General features: G+C 32.8%; 2 protein-coding genes across 3 annotated transcripts in view; one reads left to right on the top strand and one right to left on the bottom strand.

The window, feature by feature from the left end:
- The window catches only part of LOC145260356 (arginine--tRNA ligase, cytoplasmic-like), a 445,287-nt gene that overhangs the window by 135,332 nt on the left and 287,455 nt on the right, over positions 1–22,500 (bottom strand). The gene's annotated exons all lie outside the window — the stretch shown is intronic.
- LOC145260364 (uncharacterized) overlaps positions 16,087–22,500 on the top strand; it is a 97,731-nt gene continuing 91,317 nt past the window's right edge. The window contains exon 1 of one of the 2 annotated variants that reach the window (XM_080118303.1): positions 16,087–16,397. The gene's annotated coding sequence lies outside the window, so the exon portion shown is untranslated. The remainder of the gene's footprint in view (positions 16,398–22,500) is intronic. The other variant, XM_080118312.1, reaches the window with a different exon arrangement.

The following is a 22,500-nucleotide window of genomic DNA, read 5'->3' as shown; positions in this document are numbered from 1 at the left end:
GGTTTAGGCACAGATAAAGAGTGGGGGAAATTATTGATAGTGTTTACAGCTAGACGAGTGTTTCTTGTGAAAGTTTGGCGAGGGGGGACCATAGATTGAAGCTCAGTTGAACACTTTCCATGAAAATAACGATACATCAGAGACAAACTCGCAACATCTCTTCTGTGAGATAGAGGTTGCAAGGAGGAGAAAAGGACATCTCCTACGAGGCTACGAAGTCTATTTTGAACTCTATCAAGGCAGGCCAAGTCCTTTCTAGCAGCTCCTGCCCAGATGTGGCAACAGTATTCCATCCTTGGACGTACCTGGCTCTTATATAGGTAGAGAATAGCATCAGCAGTGAGATATCTACTGGATCGATAGAAAGATCCCACCATTTTTCCAGCGGCCTTGGCAACAGATTTGATATACGTGTTCCATTTAAGATCAGGAGTAATGGTCAAGCCCAGAAGCTTGTCAAAACTTGAGGCCTCCTGAAGACGAGAGCCATTCATTTCAATTGATGCCAAATGTGGATTAGAATGTTGATGATGTAAAGAGAGAAGCTTGGTTTTAGATGCATTAAAAGTAACCAGCCACTCCTTTCCCCATTGTACTACGTGCTCAAGATCAGAGGAGAGAGAATTGGAGAGAACTTGGTCGTTTACTGTCTTAGATGTGGTATCATAAATGGTAGTGTCGTCAGCATAAATGTCTACAAATGATGTAAGGATATGATTTGGAAGATCATTAATGTAGATCAGGAAAAGAGTTGGGCCCAGGATGGATCCCTGAGGGACACCGGCATTAATACTGTGAGCTTCTGATTTTTGCCCCTCAACTACTACTCTTATGGACCTATCAGAAAGAAATGATTTAATAATTGAGAAGACTTTTCCAGCTATACCATAGCTAGCGATCTTATGAAGTAAACCTTTATGCCATACCCTATCAAAGGCTTTAGTTATGTCAAGAGCAATTGCCCTAGAAAGATTGCCACCGTCGAGAGATTTGCTAATCCTATGCGATATAACTGTAAGGACATCTGCTGTAGATCTAGCAGAACGGAAACCATATTGAGTGTCACTAAGAAGGTTATTTTTGTTGAGATGTTTGATTACTTCTGTATTTAACACAGATTCTAGCAACTTACTCATGACGCACAGGAGACTTATTGGCCTGTACTGAGAGGGGGATGAGCGATCACCTGAATTCTTAAATACAGGGCATACTGATGAGATTTTCCAGGGAGATGGGAAACTATTCTCCTTAAGACAACGTTTAAACAGTTTTGTAAGTATGGACGCTAATTCAGGTTGAAGTTTTTTGAGTACTATAATTGGAATACCATCAGGGTCAGTTGCTTTACTCGAATCAAGGTTTTTGATTAGCTTCGCAACATCACGTACAGATATACGTATATCACATAGCGTGTTTTCTGATACAGGAGGAAATATTGGGGGTTGGCGGTCTTGGTCGCAAAGGGTAGAATTAGCTGCAAAGTTCTTGACAAAGAGTTTGGCTTTGTCTGATGCTGACGAGATTACCTCAGGTCTATTGATAATAGTTGGGATGGAGCACACGCTTCTGTTCAGGATTCTGTTTGCTATTTGCCAAAACTGGTGGGAACCAAGCCGCTGCTCAGCTACTTTGGACTTAACAGATTGAGCATACAACACTCTTGCGTTCCTTATTACTTTCTTACAATGGTTGCTGGCAGTCCTGAACACGGCTTTAGTTTCCATACATCTATTACGTTTGAAGCAGTGGAAAAAGTGATTTCTGTGCGCAATGGCAGCAGCACATTCTGGAGAGAACCATGGCTGGCTGTTAGGTTTTTGCTGAAACTTTTTAGAGGGTATGAAATGGTCAATACCTACAATTAACCATTCAGTTAGGTCTAATACTATAGAGGACACATCCTTTTTAAACATGGAATGCAGAGGTAGATCAGATATAAATGTACGGAAGCTATCCCAGTCAGCCTTAGTGTATCGATATACTGTACGATGAAGAGGTACGTCTGGGGACTTATTACATTTCATGTTTATCTTAATTGATACAACAGAGTGGTCGGAAGATCCAAGAGGCGACAGAACAGAAACTGAACATAGTTCAGGGCAAGCTGTGAGAAAAAGGTCTAGTAGGCTCGCATACTGGCCGTCATTATCGGGCACACGGGTAGGTTCCTGAACAATCTTAGTGAGGTCATAGGCAATGGAGAAATCATGACAGAACCTCCCCTCATCATCGGTCTTGTTTGAGTGGGTTAACCATTCGACGTTGTGAACATTGAAGTCTCCACATACGTGAATGTTAGCTGAAGGATAAGTAGAAAGGACTTGGTCAATTTTCTCAGATATGCTTTGAAAGATAGTAACTCCGCTGTTGTGGGGGCGATAGAGAGTAAATATAAATGCAGTAGTGTGAGCTAAAGCAACCCGGAAGCACATATAGGGTAAGTTAGGATCTTCCCTGGAGATGTCCCTCCCACATGGAAAGCTATCTTTAATATAGGCACATATTCCATGCCCATGGCGATCTTGGGGGTCAGATTTAGAAGTTAAGTTAGAGTATCCTGAAATTGCAAACTCATCTAGGGAAATAGCCTGTCCAATGCCAGTTTCACTTAAAAATAAAAGGTCTGGTTTAGTCTCCTGTAATTGGGTTTCAACCTCTGGAAGGTTAGAACGAAGACCCCTGATGTTGGAGAAGGAGACATGGTAGTAGGGGTCTACGTTGGAAGTTGGAAAACCGGGTTTAATCGTGTATTTTTTCTTGAAACTTGTCATGATGAAATTTTGGAATTTGTGGACTAGGTTGACAGATTTACTTAGAGCAGGACAGAGAGGGGAAATTAAGAGAGAAAAAGAAACGAAAATTTTTTTTTTTATTTGTAGCTAATGATAAGGTAAAGCCGTAACAATTACCCACTAGTATGGCATCGAGAGGCCCCACCAGAAGCTACTGCATGGTCCAGAATCCATTCACCAAATGGCAATACAGCAGCCCCAGTACTTTGCACCTGCTGATAGGACAGCCTCCTTAGTGGTTAATCCAAGGTTCGGGTCCCTGACTATCAGGCGGATAACGTCAGCCCAGACAAAACGTTTACCTCCAGCACCCTTACTAGTGACATGGCTACAAGGATAGACATAGAAACAGAAAATTTCCGCCATCTCAGCCAACTGTTCGCAAAAATACTGCAAACCTAGAAAACAGCTTTTTCTTCTCCCTTTGTTCGAAAAATCACTCATTTAAAAAATGAGGACTGAGGGACAAATAAGAAGAAGCGAGAGTAACAGGAGCTGCCGATAACGCATCCACAATGCATTTTCTACTCTCCATTAAAAAAAAAAAAAACAAAAAAAAAAAAAAACTATTAAGTATTGTACTTAATAAAAGTCCAACAGACGTGTTTAAGGGAAAGTATGGTGATAGATTCCCCTCACACGAACTAAAAATGAGTATAATTCGTAATTTTTGCTATCAACTCGGTAGATAAATAAACATATGTACAAGGAAAAAAAAAATAATAAATAAAAAATAAAATAAAAAAGCTAGCATTTAATAAAACAGAAATACACAAATTAAATACTGAAATAAAATGGAGTTGTTAATATTTTAAATCTAAAATAAAAAGCATGATTGGAATCACTTATCTCAACAAAAACAATTCCGTCTCCAAATTGCAAACTGTATTGAAAGAAATTCAGTTAGTATCAGTATAATATCAATCAATTTCCGGTTTACGTGCTTTCTGAACTTTTTTATAGCCATATTATGCTTGTTTAACGCTAATTCAGTGAATAATTTTTTTCAGATAATTTTTAGATAGCGATTTATTTAAACTATTATAAGTGACTAAATTATAATTTTCAATCGCCATGGTTAAAACTAAGGAACACAGCGAAGACGTCAGGAAGCTTGTTGTAGCATGCCATACCAATGGGGAGGGCTATGATAAGATTTCAAAGAAGCTAAACCTTCCCAAATCCACTGTTAGAGCCATAATAAACAAGTTCAAATCGCAAGGCCACGTTATGAGTTTAGAGGGTAGAGGGAGAAAAAGGATTCTTTCCCCAAGAGATGAACGGAAAATTGTTCGACAAGTAAAACAAAACCCAAGGATCTCTGTTGGGGAGATTGTTGATGAACAGAGCACCTCTGGAGTGAATGTATCTCGACATACAGTTGGTAGAGTTTTGAAGAGAGCTGGTTTAAAAGCATGTCGTCCGAGAAAGACTCCCTTATTGAAGCCTATGCACCTGAAAGCAAGGCTAGCCTTTGCAAAACGTCATATTGATAAAGATGTTGCATTCTGGAAACGTGTTCTATGGACTGACGAAACGAAAATAGAGTTATTTGGCCATAATAAAGTGTCTTATATTTACAGAAAATCTGGCGAAGCTTTCCTGCCTAAGAACACCATACCCACAGTGAAGCACGGTGGAGGCAGTTTGATGTTTTGGGGATCCTTTGCTGCCTCTGGACCAGGGCGACTTGTTAAGGTCACAGGTAGCATAAAAAAGGAAGATTATGTTAAAATATTGGATGAAAACCTGAAAGACTCTGCTAAAGAGCTCTCACTTGGTCGTCGTTGGTGGTTCATGCAAGATAATGACCCAAAGCATTCGGCTAAACTGACTAAGAAATGGCTTGAGGACAATCATATTAATGTTTTGGAGTGGCCATCACAAAGCCCAGACCTTAATCCAATTGAAAATTTATGGAGAACATTAAAATTGAGGGTAATGCAAAGGAAGCCTAAGAATCTTATTCAATTGGAGGATTATTGTCAGGAAAAGTGGGCTAAAATTACTACTGAAGAGTGCAACAACTTGGTTGTAAACTATGAAAAGCGACTGAGGAAGGTAATCAAGGCCAAAGGCTATACAATTGATTATTAAATAAATCGTGCCAATAATTTTGAACAAGGGTTTTTTGCAATTATGTTTGTTGTTCCTTTGTTATTTATTTTTTCTAAAATCCGATTGCTGCATCGGAAAGGCCAGTTAAAAATACATAATATACTTTGTTATTTTCTTTAATTTAATCCCTTATTTAGAATTTATTAGACAAAATTTAACTTTTATTTTACCGTGCCAATAAATATGATCATCACTGTATACATATATATATATATATATATATCCATATATATATATATACATACATACATATATATCCATATATATATATATATCCATATATATATATATATCCATATATATATATATCCATATATATATATATATATCCATATATATATATATATCCATATATATATATATATCCATATATATATATATATCCATATATATATATATATCCATATATATATATATATATCCATATATATATATATATATCCATATATATATATATATATATATATATATATATATATCCATATATATATATATATATATCCATATATATATATATATATCTATATATATATATCCATATATATATATATATATCTATATATATATATCCATATATATATATATATATCCATATATATATATATCCATATATATATATATCCATATATATATATATATATATCTATATATATATATATCCATATATATATATCCATATATATATAAATATATATATATATCAATATATATATAAATATATATATATATCAATATATATATAAATATATATATATATCAATATATATAAATATATATATATCCATATCAATATATATACATATATATATATCAATATATATAAATATATATATATCCATATCAATATATATACATATATCCATATCAATATATATACATATATATATATATATAAATAAATATATATATATAAATAAATATATATATATATATATATATAAATGATGGGACGATTCTAATATTTTACATGAGTCCAATACAATTACTGATTTTGTTCTAGATTCTAATTGTTTTAAAACTTCTAAAAATTTAATCATGGAGTTTTATTTTCGGATTAGTATAAAAATACACTTGTTGGGAATGGTTACATACTTTTAAAACCAATAAATATTTATCATTCTATCATTAGTACCAGCAAAGTAAAATTAATTTTTAAACAAAAACAAAACAATAAAAAGAATCACTATCAGCGTCGAGGAAATATTACATGTTTTTCAGATTCCAATATCCAAAAAAGATCCGATTTTTTTCAATTCTAATTTCAATACTAACAAATAAAGTTGGGATATTTATCACACTAATCGTACGATTAAATGCTAAATTCATATTCACAATTGAACAACAGATTTCTAATATACTGATCTTGTATATGCGATCAGTGTCACGTACACACACACACACAAAAAAAAAAATATATATATATATGAGAGAGAGTATTGAGGTAGAATTCTTTTATTTAAGCAAACATTGTTAAACATAACAGCATTCTACTGCTTGATTATACCTTTTTCCAATATTCTTAAACTTTTTAGTTTTGAATTCAAAAAGATCAATAAATGTTCTATATGTAGAACAAGTACGCTTGATTTTTTATTGAATAATCCTCGGGTGACCCCCCCCCCAAAAAAAAAAAATTGTATGTAAACTCACTAAAAATCAACAAAAAAATCGGCATAGTTTCAGAAAAGCGACTTACAATTTAAAATAGGGGACTACAAAATCGGGAACCAAAGATAGATTGTAATAACACCTATATATATTAGAAAGAAAATAGAAATTAAAAAATAGGAACCTAGAAAGAAAATTGAAATAAAAAAATATAAATCTAGAAAAAAAATAGAAATCAAAAATTAGAAACCCAAAAAGAAAATAGAAAAAAAAAATAGAAAGAAATAAAGAAATAGAAAAGAAATTAGAAACAAAAATAGAAGGGAAATAACAAAATACAAAAGATTGAAAGTGTTTTTGCTTTTAATTCTTAAAACTTCTTTAAATAAATTATCAACAAAAATCTCCACATTTTAATGCACTTTAGATTGACAGTTAAACTATGAAGTCATTTGAATACAAATAGAAGAATATCAATTGAAATGTAGATAGATACATAGATAAAAGTGGCCTTGTCTGTCGAACAGTCTGTACCAAACTACTCTGTTAATTTTTGGTTTACAAACTTGAAACTTGATATAAAGGGGATTTGGGCCTGTGGAACAAATTCAATTTGGTCGCTAACTGGTAAAACTAGCTACTAAATGTTCAAAATTGAAAAAAATTGGGACTTGGCAGGCATACGTCGATTTAAAGTTAATATACATTTATACACTGAAAGTTTATTTTTAACTAATTCTTATCCATCTGATGATAGCTTAAACAGTAATGACTAAAGTTCGAGTGCTAAATATTTTGGTTTCGATTTTAACTGATGGCACTCAAGTCATTTCTTTTTTAAATTGTTGAAATCACTACTATATATTGGGTACAATATAATAATCGATATAGAATTGACTAATAAAAAATACATCTGCATAGATTAAAATAGCATATTTTACGACTAGCAACTCCAGGTGGCTTGCTAGTACAATATAAAATATCATTCTTATAGAAATAGAAATTTTTTAAATGACCGTATATTAAATTATTATTCTCACTAAGGTTATTTTTCATTTACTAGAGAAAAAATTGAACAGAAATAAAAATGAAAAATATAATTGAAACGTCAGGAAAATCTTTTGAATGGTCAAAGTTATTCTTTTCATTAAACTTTAGAAAATCATAGAATGAGTCAATAAACAGTTTTATACACCTTTCATACTTTACCTTCTCTTTAAGAACTGGTTAGTTTATTGCTAAAATGAATTGTTAAAATATAGAAAGCAAAAACAAATACAGAGAAAAAATACTCTTCAAAGTGTTGCCATAGACATCTGCGTATATGTCAACAAATGATTTCAGAATATAATTTGGAAGATCAAGATGAGTTTTTTCTTTTTAACTAAGAAGTCATTGCTCGTTATAGCCCAAAAACCACTCTCCGTGATGATCCTTAGTGGTGGATATTGGGTAGGATTTGATTATTGAAAAGGATGGTTCAACAAGAACTTGTTTTCATGGGACTTCAAAATGACCATGTTGTAGTCAACTGAGAAGCAGCTCTGCGATATTATGTTCCACAGACGGGCAGTTTGAGTTTAGTTTTAGGCACAGATAGAGAATAAGGAAAATTATTGATTGTGGTTGTAGCTAGATGAGTGTTTACTGTGAATGCTTTACAGGGAAATGGGGAATCATAGATTAAAGCTCAGTCGAGCACCTACTGACATTAGCGATAGAGCAGAATTAGACTTGCAAAATCTATTTTGTGAGAAAGAGGTAGTTAGGAAATAGAAAAGGGTATTGCCCACAAGATTTCAAAGCCGATTTTGTACCCTGTGAAGGCAGACAAGGGTGCTCAGAGCAGCCCCTTCCCAGATATGGCAACAGTACTTCACTTTAGGATGTATTTGAGTATTGTGCTTTGGTATACAATAATCCCAATATCCCCCAAAGCACAAATAATCCAAACTAACGAGCAGACATCCAAATTAGGAGCAGGGGGCATTAAATCAAATTAAAACTCTCATAATATTCCTCATTATTATTATTATTTTTTTTTATTCAATTTTCACCCCAAACAAGGCAGAGTGCCACTTTGAAGTAGGGAGCTACTATCGTGGACATAAGTTGCAGCAGGGGTATTATGAAGAGAGATGAGTAGCAAGATGTCTGTTCACATTACACTTGAACTTCTGCATGTCAGTACAGTTGGGAAAGCAGAATCCCAGAAGGGAGTTTCAAAGTCTAGCAGTTCTGGGGAAGAAACTATTGGAGTAGAAGGCTTCCTTACACCTAGGGATCTCTACTGTGAAGGCGTTTTAGCTGCTTGTTGGGTTTGTCAGGGGTATTCAGGTTGAGGAGTGCTCGTAGTTCGTCAGAGCATTCACCATTAAAGTCCTTGTAGAACAGGCAGACATTTCATTGATGGGACAGAGGCTGAAGCCTTGATGACAGTTCAGGACTTATCAGGTTGGCGACTCTCTTTTCAACCCTGTCCAGGAGTAAGAGACAAGTAGCAGACGCACCAACCCAAATGTGACAACAGTACTCCATACATGGGTAAATGGTGGCATTATAGAGGTACAGGATACTTTCCGACGTAAGTAGCTTTTTAGTACGGTAGAGAGAGCCCACCTTCTTTGCAGCAGCCTTGGCAATGCTCTTAATGTATCTAATCCAGTTCATTTTCCCTATAAACGTTACTTGAGTTTTTATGGCATACAATTAAGTAATTGGTCCTGGCATCACCAGGCATTTGCATGTCATCCTATTCAATCGGTGTCTATGGATAAATACTTCCATGACAATTTCTCATGAAACGTGAAAACAAAACATAGTTTTTCAAATATTTGCATTACACTAATGCAAAAATGTATTGCGATGTACTTTTTTTTTATTTTTTTTTTTTTTTTAATTCTTTTTTAGCTAAAACAAGGCATATTTAGCTCCTTACATGCAATTGGCTACTATTTGGAATCGTGTCTAACAGGAGACTGTGGGGAGTTGCGCAGCGAGATATTTGTTTACATTAAAAGTAAATTTCTTGAAATCCTTGAAACATACTGGTGTTGATATTATGTGCTTCAGAGTTCTGCTCATAAATAGCAATTTTTTTTTTCGGGTTAGTTAGATTACTATTTTCAATGACGGATGATTAATTTTTTGATGTTGGTCTTTTTCAACTTAATGGACATAATATTGTATCTTTATCCTTATAAAAACAATTCCATCTTAAAGAAAAAGGGTGAGCTTAATATTTTAAGTTGTCTTTTACAAAAAAGTCAAAGTTGAAAACATCTGTGATTTCATTGTTTACCCAATTATCAAATTATGTTTCCATCTGTTTTTACATGATCCAAAACTGCATACATTTATTGATTTACTGTTAAAGAAAAATACAGTCTGATCTCAACTGAGCTATGTATCATGTTTAGACTAATCAATTTGTTAGCTCTTGAAATGAATCATGTTAAAAGTCATGGGGGGGGGGACTCATTTCCACGTCACATTTGTATGCCATTTTTTTTTTTTTTTAAGTAATGAGATTTTGCCAAATTGTTTTATGTAATAATTATTGTTTACCATATGGTAACATTTAATAATAATAATAATAATAATAATAATTTAATAATAATTGTTTTTATTGTCTGCATATTACACTGAAATTTGGCTTCTGCACAAATAACACACAACACTAAAAATTATCTAATTTCCAACAAACTTTGACCAGTCATAATTTGGTGGTTATTTGTGCTACCAAAATAATTTTCGTATCATTGTTTAAATTTTGCAAAGATCTATGTGCCAAATGTTTTAGAAATGTTTAAATAATGAATATTAAATTTTGATCTAGGATATCTACTTCTATTTTAAAAAATGACATTAAAATACTAAGTTTTATCCTAAATGTAAAACACTATCATCTTCTTAAGAACAAAGGCAATCGATGTCCAAGATTCGTAATTTATTATTTATGTTGATATTGTAATGCCCTACAAACAATGTTATAAGGCCAACATTAAAAGAACAATAGATAAAAGTATAAAAAAAAACTTAATGAATATGAAGAACAGTTATTTTATAAATTTTCCTATTCGGGAAATATTACTAATAAAAAAACTGTTTAAATGGGTAAAATATTTTTTAAAATATGTGAGAGTAAAACTACTGCCATCCTCTATTTATGGATGATCACAAATGAAATACGGATCAAGATTAAATATTAAAGATACAGACCATAAATGAGTTCCAAAAAACATTTTGTATTGAAAAAAGTTATTAATCACAAAGAAATGAAGGAACAACTGGCTTTATTTTATCTATAAGATATATGCTTATTCTGTATAACTTGAGAATGAAAGAGGAAGTTTCATATAAGGGTTGCTTTGTTGAATGGCTTCGATTCTCCCGACCAGCAGTAATTATCATTTCCTACACTGATAAGCAGGATACACTAGTGTCTGTAGATATAAAAATTGTTAAAATTAACTTAAATATATATAGTCATTAACATACAGTACCGTTTCGCTGTTTCACAGCTCATCAGTGCGGCTAGACAGGCAACTACCTCAAGCCAGGATTGAAACCCAACTGCCTGTACGACAGTCAAGGCTCCTAACCACTACGCTATCGGCGGCTGCTGTGTGAGTCATGAGTTTAACGATGTTTTGACATCGTCCGAACCCTCTGCTTGATTTGTTCATACAAAGAGCATCGCTTATACGCTAACGGTAATTCGTGTATCACTTCTCAATATACTCAACTCCAGATGAGGAGCATTATATATATATATATATATATATATAGATATATATATATATATATATATTTAAGGTTTTTAGAAGTGGAATTATAATCGTGAAACCAATCTCAGAAAAGATATTAAACTGTTTTCGATACCCTTGGGCAAGGTATTCGCCCCAGCGAAAATTACTTGAAAATTCATCAGAATTTATAGGTGGTCCATTATAGGAGTCCACCTATAAATTCTGATGAAATTGGTACTCTAACTCATCTCCTGGGGTGAAAATCCAATGGAAACAGTAATGTAAATTTATTATGGGCTCAATAAAAAATTATATACCGCTCTATTAACATATCGAGCACTTTTATCGGTTTTTTTTTTTACCTTATTTCCCTTGAAAAGAAAGATATATATATATATGGTATATTTGGGCAGCATTTTTTCTCTTACGCATGTTCCATTGAAGGATAGAGATGAATCCTGTTTGTTTCTATTGAGATCCATCTTTTCCATTTTGCAGGCTAATGTTCAAACGTTCTGTTCAAGTGTAAAACGAAATTTGTCATAACCACAAAGGTTTTAGACTTTCAGGAGCTGTTTTCAGGTGAGTGATGAATAAAAAAAAATGTGTTTAGTGAAGTTACTGAAAATTTATATATATATATATATATATATATATATATATATATATATATATATATATAAGTGAAAGTGTGTGTCTGTGTACATTTCCCTATGCAATAACTCTGTCAATTTTTAGTCTACAGATTCGAAATTTGATATACAGAGTACTGAGATTTGGGAAAATTGATGTGATTGGTTTTCGGACAGAAATTTGGCAATTAATGGGTCAAAGTTCAAGGATTTGACCTTTGAGAACTCTACACAAACTCCTCCTACAATTTTGGGTCTAAACACGTGAAATTTTAGATACAGATTCCTTGGATATGGATCTAACTTAATAATTTGATTTGAGCCCTAAACAATAAATTTTAAGGGGTCATGATAGTGGTCAAAGTTAAAAAAATTGACCTTTTTTTTTTTTGTTTGTTTGTTTTGCTCAGCATACACCTCAAGACACCCAGGCAACGCCGGGCACCCATGCTAGTATATCTATAAAAGTGAACGTGTCTGTCTATCTGTGTGTCTGTGTACATTTTCCTATGCACTAACTCTGTCAATTTTCAGTCTACAGACTCGAAATTTGATATACAGGTATTGAGATTTGTGAAAATCTATGTGATCGGTTTTTGGCCAGAAATTTGGCTGTTAAGAGGTCAAAGTTCAACGATTTGACCTTTGAGAACTCTACGAAATTCCTCCGACAATTTGGGGTCTAAACACTTAAAATTTTAGATATAGGTTGCTTGGACACAGATTTAACTTAATAACTCGATTCGAGCCAAAAACAATAAATGTTAAGGGGTGTAATCAATAATAAGAAACTACATAAATAAATTATAAAATAAGAAAATCGAAATTAAAAAGGAAATAATTCGCCCGTACGTATCCTGCACCCCCTTTACAACCAATAAAATAAAAATTAAAAAAAAACAAACTATAAATAGACCAAGCCTCAAAGAAAATGACAACAACAACAATCGCTCCTGACAACGATCGGATGTATCCATAGAAAACGCTTGAGAAGAATATGACCGAACAACAGGAGCTGCTAAAAACAGCCTATCCTGCCTTGACAGAGTACAAAATAGACTTTGTGGCTTAGTGGGGGATGCCCTTTTCTCTACCCTGCAACCTCTCTCTCACAGAAGAGACGTTGCGAGCCTATCCTTGTTTTATCGGTATTTCCATGGCAGGTGCTCGGCTTAACTCCAATCTATGGTCTCCCCTCGTCAATCTTTCACGAAAAAACACCCGTCTAGCTGAATCCTCTGTGAAAAATTTCCCCCACTCTTTATTTGTGCCTAAAACAAAACGTAGATTCCATGAACAAAGCTTCTTTCTTAGAACTGCACGCCTGTGGAACTCTGTTCCATCCGCCTGCTTCCCACCTGACTACAACTTGGATGTCTTCAAGTTCAACGTTAACAAATTCCTAATGAACCACCCTCTTAAGTAAACACTTCATTAAATCTCCACACTAACGTACTGTACTTGCAATAATCCTTATCCCTGAGTGGCTTCCGGGGCTTGATAAGTGGTGAGCACTGTGTAAAAAAAAAAAAAAACAAAAAAAAAAACTTTTGGGTGCCATAATATACAACATGGCAGCTGAAATAAAAAAGACTGCTTGATGAATTGAAAAGATATCCAACAAAATCGGAAAAAAGGAGAACTCTGCCATGTTTAATCAGACATACTTGAATAATGACTTGCTGCCAAAATATACAAATATATATATATACATCACCTGCCATCTTTTTTTTAAAGATAGGATTGCCCGGTTGTTGAGGACAAGATGCAAGCAAGCAAGGTCCACAGAGTTTTTTCATTATATATATATATATATATATATATATATATATATATATATATATACACATACACACATATATATATATATATATATATATACACACACACACACACATACTTTTGTTTGTTTTGCATAAACATTTATATATCACTACACATTCATGAACATGTTTCAGTCAATTCACTACAAGTATAAACAGTATCGCATGACGGGTTCTCTAGTTAGTTGACCTAAACATGCTCATGAATGTGTAATGACATATAAATGCTTATACAAAACAAATAAAATGTTTATCTTGCCCTACTTTCGTATTGAGCACTATTGTATGAACCTCGTTAAGAGTCGTTGGTTGCTTCAGTTCTGTAAAATATTAACCCGGAATTAATATATATATATATATATATATATATAAAATAAAAATTACAATTAAATTTACCAAAATGATCCACGATGGTAAAACTAAAGTATATTATAAATATTAAAGAATTAATATTTATAAAGTAATCTCAACCAGATGTAAAAGCTCGATAAAACCAAATAAGAGATAGAGCTTATAATAAGAGCAAATAGTTAATAAACCATATTAAAAAACACTTTGAAAAAGTGAATTATTCCACAGATTTCGGCCTTTTGGATTATTTTGGACCATCTTCCAATTTACTTGTGCGAATGGAAATTCAATTAACTTTCTTGGATCTACATTTTTGGATTTTACCTTCATTGGATAATTTACCCTTCACCAGACTATCCATTCACGTGAAATCACCTTTTTCTTCACCATATTCCCTCTGCTTCACTTTTTGTTATCAAGTAAGATCTTTGATTTACTTGCAATTTCATCAAATACTTTTGTATGCTAAATCCGATCCCGCATTTTGCTAATGCCTACCCTCTGATGAGAAGGAAAGTATTTCTTCGAAACTCCACGGATTAAGGACTATCCACTTATTAAGATTAAATATGTTTTTAACTCTTTTTCAAAGTGTTTTTTAACATGTTTTATTAACTATTTGCTCTTTATATATATATATATATATATATATATATATATATATATATATATTATGGAATTTCCACGGGTTCTGCTAGTATTTATTAATTCATCAAACATTAAAACAAAGAAAATATGTAAAGGCATTGTTAATTGCATTTCTTTATTTTCTCATCCACCCTATGTTACCTATAATTTTCATTATCATTATCATCATTATTAATATCATCATTATTATTATCATTATTAATATTATCATTATCATTATTATTATCATCATCATTATTATTATTATTATTATTATCATTATCACCATTATTATTATTATGATTATTATTATTATCCTCATCATCATTATTGTTATTATTATTATTATCATTATTATCATTATTATTATCATTATTATTATTATTATTATTATCATTATCATCATTATTATTATCATCATTATTTGTGTTATTACATTTCATGTATCATCATTATGTTTATTGTTATTATAACAATCATTAGTTTTTATTATAAGTTCAAGAGATACCAACACTTGCGCTTAAAGGGGCGGTTAGAATCTTTAAAGAATCTCTCGGCTGGAGTCTCTGTAATAGCAGGTGTATGCTTAGCATCCTATCGAATGTCCCATCCCCAACCAAAAACAAAAAGAACAGATACATAACACACACATATATGTATCGATACATCACACACATACACGCGCGTGTTTGAAACCTGAAAGTAACTTATGAAAAATAACTTTAAAACTAATTCCTATAGACATGAGAGTTACAAAACCGTTATGATTGATGGCTCAAATAATTGTGTCAATTTATAATCACAAGTTGACGAAATGGTTGTAGTTAAATTTCTAGTTGTGGGTCAAGTAATTGTAGCAAAAGAAGACGTGTTGTAGTGAAGATACGAGTGGCTGAAATACAAGTAGTAAAACTAAGTGTTGTGGTATAATAATAAGCAAAGAGCAAGTAAAAGTGGTCAAAAGTTGAGTCAGATTTTTTAGTTGCCTTCCCTCCCACCCTCCAATCTAGTTCAGAGAAAAAAGGAGTTTTAGAGGGGGGGAGAGAATGGGGTAGGAGAAAGAAAGGGAGCGAGAGAGAGAGAGAAAGAAAGGGAGCGAGAGAGAGAAAGGAAGGGAAAGAGAGAGAGAGAGGAGGGGAAAGAGAGAGAGAAAGGAGGGGGAAAGAGGGAGAAAGGGGTGGGTGGTGGAAAGAAAAAATGGTATGAGAGAGAGAGAGAGAGGATGAAAGAGATAGAACAATGGATGAAAGAGAGAGAGAGAGAAAAGAGGATGAGAGAGAGAAAGGATTGAAAGAGAGAGATTGAAAAAGAAAGGGTGAGAAAGAAAGAGAGAGAGAGAGAGAGAGAGAGAGAGAGAGAGAGAGAGAGAGAGAGAGAGAAATCTGTCCATCATGTGGTTGGTTTAGGAGATCCCATTCAAACATCCACACGCTGAGAAGCGTAACTGCTTCTTCTCCTCCTGCATGTCAGAGCAAACGATGGAGGACGCTTTCTTTACCAATCACAAATACTCTTACTACACACTATTTGTGCAACAACTCCGTTACCTTCCCAGGTAAATATCATATCACACATCCCCCCCCCACACACACACATTTTTACACACAGAGAAAATCAAACTTCGGGACTAGTATTGGCTGAAAGTGTTTAAAACAGAGGACATTAACACACGCATAGGTAACACCTTGATAACAGGTAAGAAAAAAATGTTTCAGCTTGTAAGAGCCGAAAGCGTCTGTCATAGGGATAGAGGAGCAAGAAATAAAAAAAAAGAAGAAAAATACGCACCCCACATTTTGAGAGAAAGAGAGAGAGAGAGAGAGAGAGAGAGAGAGAGAGAGAGAGAAAGAAAGAAAAAAATATGAAAAGATAGAACAAGTTTTGTCAATGGATTGAAAGTTATAGAAAAAGATGGCAGAGGCGTGTTTGTTATATATATATATATATATACATACACACACACACGTGTGTGTGTGTGTGTATATCTACATACACACACACACACGTGTGTGTGTGTCAGTCATTTATTTGTTAATTTTTGTCTGCAACACTTTTAATGAATTGAGTTATTTTATACGAAAATGCAGTTTTACCTAAATGCTAGTTGTGAATAATTTTCCCTTCACAAATGTGATGTTCCCAGATGGGGAGTGACACGGCATATATATATATATATATATATATATATATATATATATATATATATATATATATATATATATATATATATAGATAGATAGATAGATAGATAGATAGATAGATATTTCTCGTATTTTAAAATTAAATTATCCACTTTACAATTAATCAGTGTGGCTGAACCTAGCGAGACTCGAAACCAGGACCCTAGGGTTAAAAGCCTACATATGTGTGTGTGTGTGTGTGTGTGTGTGTGTGTGTGTGTGTGTGTGTGTGTGTGTGTGTGCACGCGCGCGCTTGTGTGTGTTAGACATGTCCTTAGCACCAATAAATGGAATACAAAACTTGTGTTGCATAAAAAGATGAGGTATCAAAATGAAAAATAAAATAAAATTGGTATGGAGGAAATTTTTTTTGTATTCATTACATTAAATAAAAACTTTGCTTTCTTCTTTCAACGAATTAAGTTTAAGTTTATAACATAAACGTGTAAAACTTGCATCTAAATATCCATCAGAAAAACAATTTCCTTTTTAAAACCGTGATTAATAAGCGGTCTTTATAAAACTTATTGTTTTGAATAATTTCTATGAGCAACCCGTTCTGTTATTTCTTCTGAAATGCAATAAAATGATTACATTTTTAATGAATTTTTTTTTTATGTCTTCAATGCATTAAAAAAAAGAAAAAAAAAAAAAAAAAAAGAAAAAAAAGTACGTTAAGAAATTCTATTGCCAAAGTGACTCAAAATGACCGCTTTTATCGGTTCGCCATAGGGTTACTGAGTACGATTAAACAAGAAAATAGTTGAATGCAGATTTTCTTGGTGCGAAACCAATTCTAAATCTTATGTATATCTTGCCTTTTTAATCATAATACAATACTAAAAATTATAATTCTTTCAAACGAAAAATGAAAATATATGAAAAAGAAGAAAATTATGTATTACTTTATTGGAATCCTTTGAGATGAGTAATTTGTATATTTATTTACTTATTTGTGGACTGTTATCTTCATCTTTATAGTTGTTGTTTTACCACGTTTCGGTTAACTATTCCTCTGACCTTAGTCAGGTGGTTAACCGCAACGGGATAGCAATGCTGAGTCTTGCGACTGTATTCAGTAATTACTGCCTCTCATAGTTGTTGTCTCATCGCGCTTTGGTTAACTAGTCCTCTAGGCCTACTTTGGTTAAGATAGAAACAACTATCTTCAAACCATGCTCATTTGGAACCATAGAGATTCAATGCTTCTATCCAATGTGCCACGGGTCCTGAAGAAGACCAGAGGAATAGTTGGCCGAAACGTGGTGAAACAATAACAACTAGGAAGATGAAGATAAGTCTGCAAATAAATAAATAAAAAAGAAAATTGCTTATATGTTCATCAAGGTGTCATCTTTATTCAAAGACTTTCTCAAGATTACTTATTTAGAGTAAAACATACAAGTCAAAATTTGAAAACATGTGGTGCGTCTTTGACTTTGAAAGAATGTTTCATTCTTTATTTCTGCTTTTTTTTTTTTTTTTTTTTTTTTTTTTAAACCAAACAGATGTAAAACTGTTAAATTATGTTGTGTTTATAAAATAGAATGAATGGGTTTTTTGCATGTATTCGGAATTTTTGAGATGAGGATCAATAATTTGAATTAATCGACTAATGTTCTCACCTTCGATGGTATTTTCAAAACTTTGATGTAATCTCTGACCTTCTCTAGGTGCGTTTTGTCAAACTCAAAATTCCGTATGGAATTTCGAACTGAACTTTTTATTTAATCCATGAAGGTAGACTGCTCTCATTTTGCCAGCCATGACCAAGTAGAAGTTTTAAGTAATTCTTATTTGTATTCTTAGAATCGCCTATAGTAAAGATTTAACTTTCAAGAGATTATCACTCAGCACTTGTATCCACTGCGCAAGTTGATAACAGTAGTTTGAATAACCAATACATATCTGTGTGTGTGTGTGTGTATATATATATATATATATATATATATATATATATATATATATATATAAACATTGTAAGAAGTCTACGTTTTAACATTTTCAGGTTTCATCAGAACTCCAAGTGAATTTCGAGTATGTAGACTCCTTACAATGTTTATATTTTTTTTTATATAAAAGCTTTACACTCGTATTGCACACTTTTGAAGAAATAGTGGTTTTTAGTTCATGTTAACAATATTCCTGAACTTACACACACACACACACATATATGTATACGAATAGAATTTTGCTATATTCCAAATTCAATGATTTTATTTGTCTTAGCAATCCCCCCCCCTAAATACCAAACTTCAGTAAACTTTACAGATCTGTTTCATTCAAGAGGAACAATCAATATTTTTATGTCAACAGTAGATATTTCATTTCGAGGATTCGTCAGAAAAACCAGAAAGTTCTTAAAAAGAAAAAGTGTGTGTGTGTGTGTGTGTGTCACATTTCAACTAATAAAAACAAAAACGAGGGAACTTAGGAAGAGATGCTCATTATTATATTAGGTTCCTCACGGGTTCTTTAAATGCATTCTGTTTTGTAAGGATTATTCATACTACTGTCCTCAGGAGTATTACTTTCACATTACAGCCACTGTAACCTCCGATCTTCTTTAAGGTATCTAAACCATAACCAGGTTAAAGAGTTGCAAGTGACACTCTTCTGGAAGTTGAAAATTCAATCTTTAGTTTGGCCACCACTAAGAATACAATTGCTAATTACTGAAGATTTCTAACTGGACATGACTGAGGGAACAAGAACATACTACTCCCATATACTAAATAAAGAGTCCTATTTGAAATTCTGTGCAAATTCCCGAGTTTGAAAGAAAGATTCACAAGCTCAACAAAATACACACAAAGGTCAGATGTTACATCGGCCGAAACGTAAAAATAACATTCCAAATGAGAACAGTAGTCAAAATAATTCAAACGCAAATTATTCTAATCTAAAAAATTCAGAAACACTTTGAAACGAGTTTGATCATCACCATGTACTTATGGCCTTGTGCCAGACACAATCGTGTATGATAAAGTAAATACACTTTTCAAACATTTTAAAAGAAACAGTTTCCAACTATGGTATACTATTTTTGTATACTTACCTAGCACAGGCCAGGATCAGAGTGTAATATCTGTTCTGATGCTACACTCAAGTTAAATTGTCCTTAGTCAATGGAGGGAGGGGGAACCTTTCTATACTAAGGCAATTCTATTTTTGCCTACTTCCAGAGTGCTCCTTTTTAAGGAAATAGTTCCCCCACCCACCCACATTAAAAACAAACCTTGTGTCACATTTTGCTTTTGTGGGGAAGCAAATAAGTACCTAATAGTTTTGTATATAAATTAAAAATAATTTGTTGAACCCTTTTTTATTTTTTAACTCTCCTTTTGGTATACTTGTCTGCTATATTTGACATTTTGATTAAAAATATAAAAATTTAACATAAGAAATTACCTTTTATTCCACCATAAACATGCTTTTGCGACTTGAACAGAAATATTTTCCAAAAGGTTTGTATGTATTAGTAATTATTCTTGTTAAGTTGTCCTAAGTGGGATTATTTCATTTATTATTTTTATGGAAATCACTCCAGGCAAGTTATGAAACCACTTGATGTAAGGAGCTAAAAATAATTTTTCAAGGTCAAAACTTGCCAACGGTAAGTGTTAGATTGATAAACACAAACCCAGAAAACAGCAATTCTTCTCCCTTTGTCAGAAACATCCCTCATGGAACGTGAGGACTAAAAGACAAAAAGTGAGTTATGAGGCTGCAGAAAGTAAACCCAAATTCCACTTTCTGTTCTATAAAATTATTCTCTCCTTTTCTCACATGTTTATAGATATCTCTCACACACACACACACACATATATATATATATATCTCACACACACACACACATATATATATATATATCTCACACACACACATATATATATATATATATATCACACACACACACACACATATATATATATATATATCACACACACATGTTTATATATCTCTCACACACACATATATATATATATATATATATCTCACACACACACACACATATATATATATATATATATATATATATATATATATATATCACACACACATGTTTATATATCTCTCACACACACACACATATATATTCAAGCACATCTGATTGAACAGGACTGAGTTCTTCTTTTTTCCGATTTTGTTGAATAACGTTTCAATTCGCTGAGCAGTCTTTTTTTTTATTTCGGCTGATATGCTGTATATTATTGCGCCCAGTAGTTGTTGCTCAGCCATATTTTTCTCAAGCGCTTTCAATTGGTACATTCGATCGTCGTCAGGAGCAATTGTTGTTGTTGTAATTTTCTTTATTGAGGCTTCATGTGTTTATAGTTAGTTCTATTTTTTTTTTTTTATATTGGTTATAAAGGTGAATGCAGGATGGGTAGGGGCGAATTATGTATTTTTAATTTTGATTTTCTTATTTTATATTTTATTTATTTAGTTATATATATACTAGCAAAAGTACCCGTCGTTGACTGCGTTCAAAAACAGCCTACACAAAATGGACTCTGATTTATGAAAGTATGATAGGTTATGAAAAGGAAGGGTTGGAAAGAGATAGCTTCGAATTTGGGGACATCAAAACCAAAGCAAAATATGATGAAAGTAAAAATAAAATAGATAAACCCCATAATTTATTATACCATACCTGTTCACACTGAAACACTTATCACAATATTCTGTGGATCTATATTAAAAAACCTTGTTAAACTTTGTGACATATTTCTATTCTATGGAGGTCAGGTGCAAACGAACACCCCCATAATTTTATTATACAATATTTCTTCAAACTGAAACATAATTATCAAAGTATACTTACGCAGATAGATATGAAAAGTCTTTATTAAAGTTTGTGCCTATTTCCATTCTATGGAGGCCAGGCGCAAACGCAGACCCCACAATTTTATTATACCCTCCCTATTTAAGCTAAAACATACTTATCTTATTCTTATGTACATCTATATCAAAAACACTTGTAAACGTTTTTTTTTTATTTTTAAATATTTTACTTTGTGGACCAGGCGCGAACATAGACCCCACCATTTTAATGAATCACCGTTCTGACAGATCAAACATACCCATTCCTGTGTCTCGATACATCTTCTATCATTATATGTAATCAGTTTTTTAAAATAGTCAACCATATAGGAGCCTACTCGTGACCACACACACAGCTTTATATTATATATATATATATATATATATATATATATATATACCTCCGTTCAGTCTTGAGGAACAATGGATACTCTCTGTAAGGGTAGCTGCGCATGAAATTGTGAGGCAAGGGTTGTGCAATCTCCAACCTCACCTCTCCTTAATCGGTACTACTCCATTTCAGTGGCAAGAAGTCTAGAATGACTGGAAACAATGGCGAGATAAGCAGAGAGTACATACAGCACTTAGAATTCCCAAATGGTCACCGATTTTAGTACTGACCAGGCTATATATATATACATGTGTATCATATATAATTATAATAAAAACCGGTATATGTTAACATATGACAGCAGTTTCACGGTATGTCCAAAAGATGCTACCGCTATAGAAAAGTTAGGTGCACCAAAAAGTCTATATGCAGAGGTGATTCATTTGGTACAACCATATAT

This window comes from Euprymna scolopes, chromosome 3, assembly GCF_053919585.1.
Source record: "Euprymna scolopes isolate OS-2025 chromosome 3, ASM5391958v1, whole genome shotgun sequence".
In the NCBI taxonomy this organism is placed as follows: Eukaryota; Metazoa; Mollusca; class Cephalopoda; order Sepiida; family Sepiolidae; genus Euprymna; species Euprymna scolopes.
This window is presented reverse-complemented; position numbering and strand designations above follow the sequence as displayed.